Raw genomic sequence first — 12760 nt, forward strand, 5'->3', positions numbered from 1 at the left:
GCACCATTTATTAAAGAGACTGTCTTTTTTCCATTGGATATTCTTTTTTGCTTTGTCAAAGATGAGTTGGCCATACTTTTGTGGGTCTAGTTCTGGGGTTTCTGTTCTATTCCATTGGTCTTTGTGTCTGTTTTTGTGCCGATACCATGCTGTCTTGATGATTACAGCTTTGTAGTAGAGGCTAAAGTCTGGGATTGTGATGCCTCCTGCTTTGGTCTTTTTCTTCAAAATTACTTTGGCTATTCAGGGCCTTTTGTGGTTCCATACAAATTTTAGGATTGCTTGCTCTAGCTTTGAGAAGAATGCTGGTGCAATTTTGATTGGGATTGCATTGAATGTGTAGATAGCTTTGGGTAGTGCTGACATTTTAACAATATTTATTCTTCCAACCCATGAGCATGGAATGTTTTTCCATTTCTTTATATCTTCTTCAGTTTCCTTCATAAGCTTTCTATAGTTTTCAGCATACAGATCTTTTACATCTTTGGTTAGATTTATTCCTAGGTATTTCATGCTTCTTGGTGCAATTGTGAATGGGATCAGTTTCTTCTTCTTTTTTTTTTTTTTATTTTTTATTTTTTTTTTAACGTTTATTTATTTTGGAGACAGAGAGAGACAGAGCATGAACGGGGGAGGGGCAGAGAGAGAGGGAGACACAGAATCGGAAGCAGGCTCCAGGCTCTGAGCCATCAGCCCAGAGCCCGACGCGGGGCTCGAACTCACTGACCGCGAGATCGTGACCTGAGCTGAAGTCGGATGCCACCCAGGCGCCCCTGGGATCAGTTTCTTTATTTGTCTTTCTGTTGCTTCATTATTAGTGTATAAGAATGCAGCTGATTTCTGTACATTGATTTTGTATCCTGCAACTTTGCTGAATTCATGTATCAGTTCTAGCAGACTTCTGGTGGAGTCTATCCGATTTTCCGTGTATAATATCATGTCATCTGCAAAAAGTGAAAGCTTCATCTTTGCCAATTTTGATGCCTTTGATTTCCTTTTGTTGTGTGATTGCTGATGCTAGAACTTCCAACACTATGTTAAACAACAGCGGTGAGAGTGGACATCCCTGTCGTGTTCCTGATCTCAGGGAAAAAGCTCTCAGTTTTTCCCCATTGAGGATGATGTTAGCTGTGGGCTTTTCATAAATGGCTTTTATGATGTTTAAGTATGTTTGTATTTTTTTTTAAAACATTTATTTAGTTTTGAGAGACAGAGAGAGAATGTGTGTGTGCCCACAGTGTGTGTGGGCAGAGAAAAGGAAACCCAAAATCTGAAGCAGGTTCCAGGCTCTGAGCAAGCTGTCAGCACAGAGCCTGAAGCGGGGCTTGAACCCATCAACCATGAGATCATGACCTGAGCCACCCAGGTGCCCCTCATGAATTTTTTTTTTTTTTTTAAAGTAGGCTTCACAGCCAGCATGGAGTCCAAGGCAGCGTTTGAACTCATGACCCTTGAAATCAAGACGGGAGCTGAGATCAAGAGTCAGATGTTAACTGCCTGAGCCACTTAGGCACCCCTTTCATGGAGTTTTGAAGCAGAAATGATATTATCTTCATTTATACTTTTTTTTTCTTTCCTAGTTCGAGTATAACATGTACAACAATCCTAAGGGTATAGTGAGACAGATTTTTATAAGCTTCTGACACTCATTCTGAGGGTTTTGGTTATTATTATTATTTTTTTTAAGTTTTCTTTATTTAAGTAATCTCTGCATCTACCGTGGGGCTTGAACTCATGACCCCGAGCTTAAGAGTGGCATGCTTTTTCGACTGAGGCAGCAAGGCACCCTGGTTTTGGTGATCTTTTACCAGAAGGTATCAACAGAGATTTCAGACCACAGCCAGGATATTTATTTTTCTTCAGATGGTCCTTACATGGTTTGTATACTAATATATTAAAGTTGTAATTGTCTCATTAGGCTGTCAGGAAAAAGACTCAAGTTCACATGAACTAACAATGACCTATAGATGAAACCTGCTGCCTGATAGTGCCTGTAATGTGTATTTTGATATCAGAGGAGTTACAAAGTGAAAAAAAACTTTACTTCATCTGAAAATGATGAAATGTGTTAGATGGTGGCAGATTGTTTTCCTAAGAGGTTATATTAATTTATACTGTCACTAGGAAAGTAAAATATTTTGGCTGTTCTGTATTTTCATAAGCAGTTGATACTGTCAGACCTTTTTGTCAGTCTGGCACATGTGAAATAGTGGTACACTGTGCTTTTTTCTCCTTTTAACTTTTTCCAATGGAGTATAACACATAAAAGGCAAAAAAATCATTATGACTTATCACAAAGTAAAAAAAGATCCTTGTGACCATCACCAAGAAGTATAGCATTGCCAGCAATCCATAAACTCTCCTTATGCACACCGATCCTGTCACCATCCCCCACCAACCATAACTAGTGCTTACTTCTTTCCCAGAGGTAATTGCTGTTCTGACAGCTAACACATAGATTAGTTCTGCTTGTTTTTGAACGTTGTATACCTGGAATCATGCAGTGGAGTGCCTTTGTGTCTGGTCTTCTTTTCAGCAATATGCTTATTACATTTATCCATGTTATCTGTAGCTAAGTGTAGCTTAATAATAAGATGGACAAAGCTATATATATTCTCATTCTTAGTATGTGTAAAACAGTGGTTCCTATTATTTGTGTGTGTTAGAGGCACACTTCTGTTTTTTATTGAGGGATTTGCAAATTATATTTGTTGCTGAAATATCTTTTTGTAATTCAGATATTCACATCTAAATTAATTAAAAAATATATGTAGGTCTGGTATTTGAATCTTTTTTCTGAATTATTTATTTTTATGGTATGTGATAGATTTCTGTGGTTCAGAAATAAAAAGTATAAAAAGGTAAAGTCTCCCACCTCTATTCCCAACTGTATGTGAGTAGTTCATATCCACCCCTAACATCTAACCCCTAACCCCTAACATCTCACTCTGCCTAGGAAACTGGTATTACTACTTTCTTGTGTGATCTTTCGGTGTGTCTTAATGAATATAGATTTTTTTTAAGTTTATTTATTTATTTTGAGAGACAGAGCAAGCAGGGGAGGGGCAAAGAGACAGGGAGAGAGAGAATCCCAAGCAGCTTTGTGCTGTCAGCATGGAGCTAAATGTGGGGTTCAAACTCATGAACCATGGTATCATGACCTGAACTGAAACCAAGACTTGGATGCTTAACCGACGGAGCCACCCAGGTGCCCCTGAATATAGATTTTTATTTCTTTCTATTTTTATTCCTCTACCAAAAGCACATTATAGTAACTACCCTGTACTTTATTGTTAATTTTTTGCTTAACATCTTGCATATTTTTATTTAAAAAATTTTTTAAGGGGCGCCTGGGTGGCGCAGTCGGTTGAGCGTCCGACTTCGGCCAGGTCACGATCTCGCGGTCCTTGAGTTCGAGCCCCGCGTCAGGCTCTGGGCTGATGGCTGGGAGCCTGGAGCCTGTTTCCGATTCTGTGTCTCCCTCTCTCTCTGCCCCTCCCCCATTCATGCTCTGTCTCTCTCTGTCCCAAAAATAAATAAAAAACGTTGAAAAAAAATTAAAAAAAAAATTTTTTTTAAGTTTATTTATTTTGAGAGAGAGAGTGAGTGGGAAAGGGGCAGAGAGAGAGGGAGAGAGAGACAATCCTAAGCAGGCTCTGCACTGTCAGCACAGACCCTGACATGGGACTCAAACCCACGAACTGTGAGATTATGACCTGAGCCAAAACCAAGAGTCAGATGCTTAACTTACTGAGCCACTCAGAAGCCCGGAACATCTTGCATATTTTTATATCAGTCCTTTTTTATAAAGCTCTCGAGTGTTCGTTTTCCTTGCAATATAGTGTTCCATTGTGAAAATATATTATAGTTTATTCATTCTCTTTTGGGTTTATAGTTTTTGGCTATTTTTAGAGGTTTTTTTTTTTTAATGTTTATTTTTGAGACACACACACACACACACACACACACACACACACAGTGCAAGTGGGGAGGGGCAGAGAGAGGGAGACACAGAATCCAAAGCAGGCTTTGAGCTGTCAGCACAGACAGCTGATGTGGGGCTCAAATCCATGAACCCAGACACCCCAGTTTTTGGCTATTTTGAATAATAATGCTGTGAACATTCTAGTAAATATCTTTTGGTGAAATGTGTGCACATTTCTTTTTGATGTATGTCTAGGGTGGAACCCCCTGTCATAGGTATGTGAATTTCCATTGCTCCACATCCTCAGCCTCCAGCTTAGGTAGGCTTAGTTTCTTTAAATTTTACCTATTTTGGTGGGTTCACAGTGTTATTTTATTGTGGTTTTAATTTTTATTCTCTAATGAGAATGTCCATTTTTTCTCTATGCTTATTGGCTATATTGTTTTTTTGAAAAACTTTATTTAAAAAATATCCAGAAAAAAAAAAATATAATCTCCATTTGTTAAACAGAAAGAAAGAAAAACAGACAAACTCCTGTACTAGCAGTCTTAATCTGGTCCTTTCTTGGGTAGTAGGTATCAAAGAATTGACCGTTCTAATTGTGTTTTGTAAAACAAAAACAAAAGTAGAGGAAATTCACGTTCCTTTGATGTAGGGCTAGGACTTTGTGGTAGTATATGAGGAATACTCTGAATTCAGTAGGAAGAGGAGGAAGAGGAGAGAGATGAATGTATATCATGAAGTGATTTTGAATTTACATGGCTTTGCTAGCTTATTTGTGGGTGGAGACTGGAAGGTTGAAATCATTGTTAAGTAGTTTAGCTGGCTCCTAAATTATAATATAACTAGCATGATTGAAGCATAGTGTTGATTTTGTTTTTGTAGAAAAGTACTTACTAAAATTTTTTAAGGGGCACCTGGGTGGCTCAGTTGGTTGGGCGTCCGGCTTCGGCTCAGGTCGTGATCTTGTGGTTCATGAGTTCAAGCCCCATGCCAGGCTCAGTGCTGACAGCTTGGGCCTAGAGCTTACTTTGGATTCTGTGTCTCCCTCTGTCTGCCCCTCCCCTGCTTGCCCTCTATCTCTCGCCGTGTCTCAAAAATAAATAAACTTTAAAATTTTTCTTTTATTTGTTATGAGAGAGAGCGTGCGCACACATGACCACGAATGGGGAGGGGCAGAGAGAGAAAGAGAGATTTCCAGGCACACTCTGCCTGGACAGTGCAGAGCCCCACTTGGGGCTTGGACCCATGAACCATGAGATCATGACCTGAGCTGGAGTCATGAGTCAGCCACTTAACTGACTGAGCCACCCAGGCACCCCAAAAAGTATTTTTACTTGAACAAGACTAGAGATAGAATGTGTATAGGGGTTTTGGTTTGGTCATAGGCCATTCTTAGTGCTTAGGTAAGCTTTTGAAATCCACCCCTCCCACCTGTCTTTTTAAAGTTTAAGGGATATTTATTGTTTGTCCAGAATTTTTCCCTTTCTTTTCATAATAAAGTTGTGAGAGTGAATCTTCATGTGTAAGGTTATTAATAACATTATTTTTACCTAAAGCTTATTACTAGGAATTTTAATAATACATTTTATTGAATTGTGTGTTTGAATAAATCACAGTAATTTTGTTGACTGTTCAAGAAGAGTAAGCAGTATACTTACATTCATTATTAGCCTATATTGTGTCAAACTGGTTATTTAAAAAATTTTTTTTCTTAACGTTTATTCATTTTTGATAGAGACAGAGTACGAGTGGGGGTGGGGCAGAGAGAGAGGGAAGCACAGAGTCTGAAGCACACTCCAGGCTCTGAGCTGTCAGCACAGAGCCCAACACAGGGCTTGAACCCATGATCATGACCTGAGCCAAAGTCAGATGCTTAATCGACTGAGCCACCCACGTGTCCCTCAAATTGTTTTTTTTTTTTTTTTTTTGGTGGCATTTGATACATATCTTTTTTCATATTTTCAAAAGACATCATTTTTTAGAGCAGTTTTAGGTCACAGTAGAATTGAGTAGAAAGTACAGAGAGTTCTCATATATCCCTGTCCCCACATGCATAGCCTCCCTATCAACATCCTGCACTAGCAAATTGGTTTATTGTTTTTGTTTTTTGCAAATTGTTTTTTTTTTTTTTTTTTACTTAATTGATCCCTTACTTTTGGAAAAGTAAGCAGCTTGATATATTTTGACATTATTCTAAAGTTTTATAACATTCTTCTCATTTAAAAAAGAATCTTATGGACCTTAATTACAAAAACAAAGAAACCAAGAGTAGAATTCAATTACTTGCTTCCTAACAATTTTATTTTGAAGATACAAAATGAAAAAGATTTTCAACCTTTATAGCAACAATTCTGCTGTCCTTTGATTCCTACTAATTTTATGAAACTTTAAGATTTTTCTCCCTTTTAAATATTTAAATGTAAAATATTCTAATCAGATGCATGGAATTTGTATTAAAATTTTTGACTTGATGTATTGCTGACAAGATGTAAATAGTTCCAAGCTTTGTGCTCTAATCCAGTTTGAGTGGGCTTGCCCAGAAGTAAATTAAATGATGTGATTAGGATGCTACTATCAGTAAAGGTCATAAAGTCCTTTAAGATTTTATTAGTGAAGAATGGGACATAATGGCTGAGAGTAGAGGGTTGTGAGCTCACTGATCATTGGAAAGCACCCATGGTTTTGGACTCATGGGAAGGCAAAGCCATAAAACTTTGTGAAGACTATAGGATTTTCTCAATGAGACAGAAGCATCAACTTAAAAAAGATTGATCGTTGTAAACACATTAAAATTAATGTTCACCTAAAGACACCATAAAGAAAAGGAAAAGATAAACTAAACTTAGAAAACAATTATTGCAAACTTGGAAGAAAATAGTTGTCATGTATATAATAGAAAATTAGTGTCCTAAACAGGGCTACCTTCATGGGTATACAACCTGTTCAGTCACACAGGGCCTCACACTTATTTTAATACTAAACTATCACTGTTTTATAATTCATAATTTTTTAATAATGGCCCTGCTTTTTAATTTTGGAATGGGCCCTGCAAATTATGTAACTAATCCTGGCCCTGAATATATAAAGCCTACTAACTAATAAGAAAAAGACAACCCAATAAAAATGGCCAAAAACTGTGAACAAAGGAATGCAGAAAGGAACATAGATACTTAATAAACATTTGAAGGGCGCCTGGGTGACTCAGTCAAACATCTGACTCTTGATTTCAGCTTAGGTCATGCATGATCTCATGTCTTCATGTGTTCGAGCCCCACTTCGGGCACTGTGCTGACAGCACAGAGCCTGCTTGGGAATCTCTCTCCTCTCTCTGCCTCTCCCCTCCTCATGCTGTCTGTCTCTCTCTCAAAGATAAAACAAAACAAAACAAAAAAACATTAAAACTTGTGAAAAGGTCTTACATCTCATCAAGTAATACAAACAAATCACAGTAAGGTTGTATATGTTCTGTACTGCCACCAATTAAGAAATCTCACTTTACCAGGTATTGGCAAGGATTGTGTCATCAATTTACATGCTGCTGGTGAGTTGGTAGAGTGAGTTGGAAGACAACTTGGTGTTTTGGTAAAGTTGGGAATTTGCATATCCTTTAACCCATCAATTCTACTTCTAGGTTTGAAGCATACCCTAAAGAAATTCTTGTTCATTTGCCTCTGGAGACCTGTGTAATAATGTTAATAAGAGCAAAAAAACTGTAAACCATTTAAATGCCTGAAAACAGAATGGATAAATATACTATAGCTATTTGTGTAGTGGAGTACTATAGAGCAATTAAAAAGTAACATGGATAAAGCTTAGAAAAATATTTGAGTGACAGAATTCAAGTCCCTGAAAATTCCATACAGTATATGAATTTATCAAGCTGAAAAAGGGAGCCAGGGACACAAACCTAAACAAAACATTGTTAGGGATATATACATATGGGACAAAGTTATTTTTTAAAGCATAATGGAATAATTATTCAAGAAAAAGGTGGGGATGAGAGGAGTATGTACATAGATGTGATGTTATTGCTCTTCTGTGGGATGGTGATTTACAGTGTTCATCTTATGTTTGCTTGCATGCATCTTTCCATATATTTTGTGTATGTCAGATATTAAAGGAGAAAAGGGGAGAAATGAAATAAGCTATCTATAGTTGGCAGCTTATGGTGTAGATAGAGGGATAGGTTGAGAAGTAGAAAGAAAATTAGCATGTTACAGAAATAAGGTTTCAAGAAAGAGGTGATCTAAATGAGAAAACTTAGATAGTTGTATAGGATGTCCACTTAAGTCCCTTCTGTCTCTAATAGGATTTCATGTGTTTTTTATATTTTTCTCATATTTAAAAATACAGAGTTATAAGCAATCAAATGTCATATAAGATTTATTTTATTGTTTTTCTAAGTTTAGCCATTTTATTTTGAGAGAGAGAGCATGCGTGCAGGCATGCGTAAGTGGGGGAGGAACAGAGAGAGAGAGAGAGAGAGAAAGAGAGAGAGAGGTGGGGAGAGAGAATCCCAAGCAGTCTTTACACTGTCAGCACAAAGCCCATCTCAGGGCTCGAGCCCATGAACCTGGAGATCATAACCAGAGCTGAGCCACCCTGGCTCCCCTATTTTATCAATTCATTTTATTTTTTCATTTAAAAAAATCAATTAATTTTTTTTAATGTTTCTTTATTTTTGAGAGAGAGAAAGTGCGAGCAGGGCAGGGGCAGAGAGAGAGGGTGACAGGATCTGAAGCAGGCTATGTGCTGACAGCAGAAAGCCCGACTTGGGGCCCGAACCCATAAGCCATGAGATCGTAACCTGAGCTGAAGTTGGACGCTTAACCAACTGAGCCACCCAGGTGCCCCATCTTCACTTTTATTTTTTTTTAAGTGGGTGGATTTCTTTTTGTTTTTTTTTTTAATGTTTATTTATTAATTATTTTTTTAATGTTTGTTTTTGAGAGAGAGAGACAGCATGTGCAGGGAAAGGGCAGAGAGACAGAGAGAATCCCAAGCAGGCTCTGCACTAACAGCGCAGTTTGGGGTTACATCTCACAAACCGTGGAGTTAAGACCTGAGCCTAAGTCAGGAGTCAGACACTTAACTGACTGAGCCACCCAGGTGCCCCCAGATTTATTTTATTTTTAATTTAGCTAATTTAGGTGTTAATACCTTTTTTCTTCCCCCCTTTTTTGTAGCGTATCGTCTAATTTGAAAGTCTTCCATGAAAACTTCACTTTAAAAAAATAAGTAATGCCATCATCTGTTATCCTAAAAGACTGAAATGGGGGCTGTCAATTTGAGGTAAGTGTCTAAATTTGTATCTTTACTTACATTAGTTTTCCAAAAGTTAAATATAGAAGGAAAATATAAATATTGTTTAGATTCTAAATCTTTTAGTTAATCTCTATATTGGGGGGTGGGTAGAAATCCTAGACTTTGTGTTTTTTTTCCCCCTAGTCTTTCTTTTAAAATAGTCTGATATTTAGGATTATGTTTACCCCATAGTTAATGGAGCTTCATGAAGGAGACAGGTGGGATCAGTGTTGTTGAAAGCTTTTCTAGAGAGGCTCATTGAAAACTGAAGTTTTTTTGGAGTTGGCATTTAGGTAACACTGCTGGACAGTAGGGACCATTTCAGGACAGTGTTTGTGGCTGAAAATAAGCTTGCAGTAGAATAAAGAGTGAAGAGGAGGCGATAAAGTGAATATTTCAGCTCTAACTCATTAAGTCAACATGTAGTGTGTATTTAGGATGTGGTGGTCATTTTCCTAAGTACTGGAATTATAGTTAGTGTGACCATATATTCTGATGTAAGCCTCTTGTAGATCAATTAATACCTGTATTTTTTATCTCCATGACTTATTTATTTGAGAGAGAAAGAGAACATGCAAGTGGGGGAGGGGGCAGAAGGAGAGAGAGGAAGAATCTTAAGCAGGCTCTACACTCAACATGGAGGCTGAAGCAGGGCTTAGTCCCACGACCCTGGGATCATGACCTGAGCTGAAATCAAGTTGGATGCTCTGGGAGCCTGTGTGGCTCAGTCAGTTAAGCATCCAACTTTGGCTCAGGTCATGATCTCGCAGTTCATGAGTTCAAGCCCCACGTTGGGCTCTCTGCTGTCAGTGTGGAGCCTGCTTTGGATCATCTGTCTCCCTCTCTTTCTGCCCCTCCCCTGCTCTCTCTCTCAAAAATAAAATAAACATTTAAAACAAAGGGGCGCCTGGGTGGCTCAGTCAGTTAATCATTCGACTCTTGGTTTTGGCTCAGGTCATGGTCTCACGGTTCGTGGGTTCGAACTCTGCATTGGGCTCTGCTCTGGCATTTTGGAGCCTGCTGGGGATTCTCTCTCCCTTTCTCTTAACCTCTCCCCCTTGCATGAGCACGTGCACGTGGAATGTGTCCGCGCTCTCTCTCCCTCTCTCAAAATGAATAAACATTAAAAGAAAGAGAAGGTTTAATGTTTATTTATTTATTTTGAGAGAGGGAGAGAAAATCCCAACCAGGCTCCGCACTGTCAGCGCAGTCATGTCCTGAACTGAAATCAAGAGTTAGATGCTTAACAGACTGAGCTAGACAGGTGCCCCAAGAGATTTGTATTCTAGTTAAATTTTAATGAGAGAGCCTCACAGGAATTAAAATTTTGGAGGCTTAAAAAGAATGTGTTAGGGGCACCTGGGTGGCTCAGTCAGTTAAGCGACCGACTTCAGCTCAGGTCCTGATCTCGCGGTTTGTGAATTCAAGCCCCGCGTCGGGCTCTGTGCTGAAAGCTCAGAGCCTGGAGCCTATTTCAGATTCTGTGTCTCCCTGTCTCTCTGCCCCTCCTTCTCTCTCTCTCTCTCTCTCTCTCTCTCTCTCTCTCTCTGTCTCTGTCTCTCTGTCTCTCTGTCTCTCTCAAAAATAAACAAACAACAAAAAAGAATGTGTTGCCAGAAACTTATGGTTACTGTGTCTGTATAACTTGCTTACGATAACAAATGTACTAAGTACTTTTGCTTGGCTCAGGAGAAAGCTATGTGTTTTGATTAGTAGGCAGGAATAACTATGATTTCCCAGGATAGGACAAGATGATTAAATGAGCTAGAATGATTTTTTTATTTAATGTTTATTTTTTTTTTTGAGAGAGAGAGAGGGAGAGACAGTACAAACAGAGATAGGGACACAGAGAGAGGGGGACAGAGGATTTGAAGCAGGCTTTGTGCTGAGAGCAGAGAACCTGATGCAGGGCTCCAACTCACGAACTGTGAGGCCATGACCTGAGCCAAAGTCAGACGCTTAACTCACTCATCCACCCAGGCGCCCCTAGAATGATTTTTACCCCCCAAAGAGTATACTTGTTAACCTTTGAGATTGGAAATTTTGTAAGGATGTAGAGAAGTTTTCATCTTGCTGTTGACTAACACATTGTCTGTGTAACAGTTCAGAAAAGATATTCTGTGTTCAGATGCATAAATAGACCAATAAGAATTATTAAGGGCAAAGAATATCGATGGGATTATAGCTCCTGCAGAGGTTTTTGAAACTTTGCACCTTGATTGTAATTGTCATTAAGATTTGAAATTTTTTTTAATATTTAATTTATTGTCAAATTGGTTTCCATACAACACCCAGTGCTCATCCCAACAGGTGCCCTCCTCAGTGCCCATCACCCACTTTCCCCTCCCTCCCACCTTGCCCTCCCATCAACTCTCAGTTTATTCTCAGTCTTTAAGAGTCTCTTATGGTTTGGCTCTCTCCCTCTCTAACTTTTTTTTTTTCCTTCCCCTCCCCCATGGTCTTCTGTTTAGTTTCTCAGGATCCACATAAGAGTGAAAACATATGGTATCTTTCTCTGTATGACTTATTTCACTTAGCATAACACACTCCAGTTCCATCCATGTTGCTAAGATTTGAAAATTTTGAAATAGATCATATTCATTGTCTTCACTATTATAATTATGCCTTTTGTTGGTAAATGACATGTTTTAATTTCAAAAAGCTTACTTTAGAAGCTTCTTACCATGTTACATGAACACTGAATAAACTGAGTGTTTTAAACTTGTGTTCTGGTCTTTACTAGGTCCCCTTCTCCAGTTCTTGTCTTTGCCTCAGGGTTCTTTTTCTTCAATGTGTATTGAGTGTTTACGCAGTTAGAAAAAATGTTCATAAAGATCATATTGTTGAGTGCCTACTGTTTCTGGTCCTTTGATAACATGGGTTTTGCTTTTACTCAGAGAATAACTGTGGTCAGATTGTCATATAGTCTACCATAGACAGTAAGGATATTGTGAAGGAAATTCTGGCTATCTGTGTAGCATGACCTTTCAAAACTGTTTTCTTTGCTGCAAGCATCTCACTTAGCCTTTTGACTGCGACATGACAGAGGAAGTAGTATATAAGGGCAGAATAAATGGCTGCCTTGTTGATCTCAATACAGTTTTCCAATATAAGAGCATGCTAAATAGTCACATATGTTATTAAATAACATTGTTTCATTTATGTGGAAGATTAACAAGTCTTATGCATAATACATAGGATACATTTTAAGTATAATTTTGTAAAAATTTGTAAGTTAAAGTTGAAATAGAAAATAAATTTATGTTACTTTTAAAAAGAATGTTACTTTGGGGTACATAGGTGGTGGCTCAGTTGGTTAAGCATCCAACTTGGCTCAGGTCATGATCTCATGATTTGTAAGTTTGAGCCCCACGTCGGGCTCTGTGCTGACAGCTCAGAGCCCAGAACCTGCTTCCGATTCTGTGCCTCCCTCTCTTTCTCTGTCTCTCCCTGCTCACGTGCTTGTGTGCTCTCTCTCTCAAAAATAAATAAACATAAAAACATTAAAAAAAAGGGTGTTAATTTTTT

At 38.4% G+C, this 12760-nt stretch overlaps 1 protein-coding gene across 8 annotated transcripts in view; it reads left to right on the top strand.

Annotated features, from left to right (window-relative positions):
• The window catches only part of PIK3CB (phosphatidylinositol-4,5-bisphosphate 3-kinase catalytic subunit beta), a 189108-nt gene that overhangs the window by 35588 nt on the left and 140760 nt on the right, over positions 1-12760 (top strand). For 6 of the 8 annotated variants that reach the window (XM_078432300.2, XM_078432302.2, XM_078432307.2 and 3 more), the window contains exon 2: positions 9115-9220. The gene's annotated coding sequence lies outside the window, so the exon portion shown is untranslated. Of the gene's footprint in view, positions 1-1222; positions 2429-3945; positions 4245-7430; positions 7470-9114; positions 9221-12760 lie in introns of those variants that run through there. The other 2 variants (XM_078432301.2, XM_078432305.2) reach the window with 2 other exon arrangements.

The sequence above is a fragment of the Panthera onca genome, chromosome C2, assembly GCF_046562875.1.
Source record: "Panthera onca isolate mPanOnc1 chromosome C2, mPanOnc1 haplotype 2, whole genome shotgun sequence".
Classification (NCBI taxonomy): domain Eukaryota; kingdom Metazoa; phylum Chordata; class Mammalia; order Carnivora; family Felidae; genus Panthera; species Panthera onca.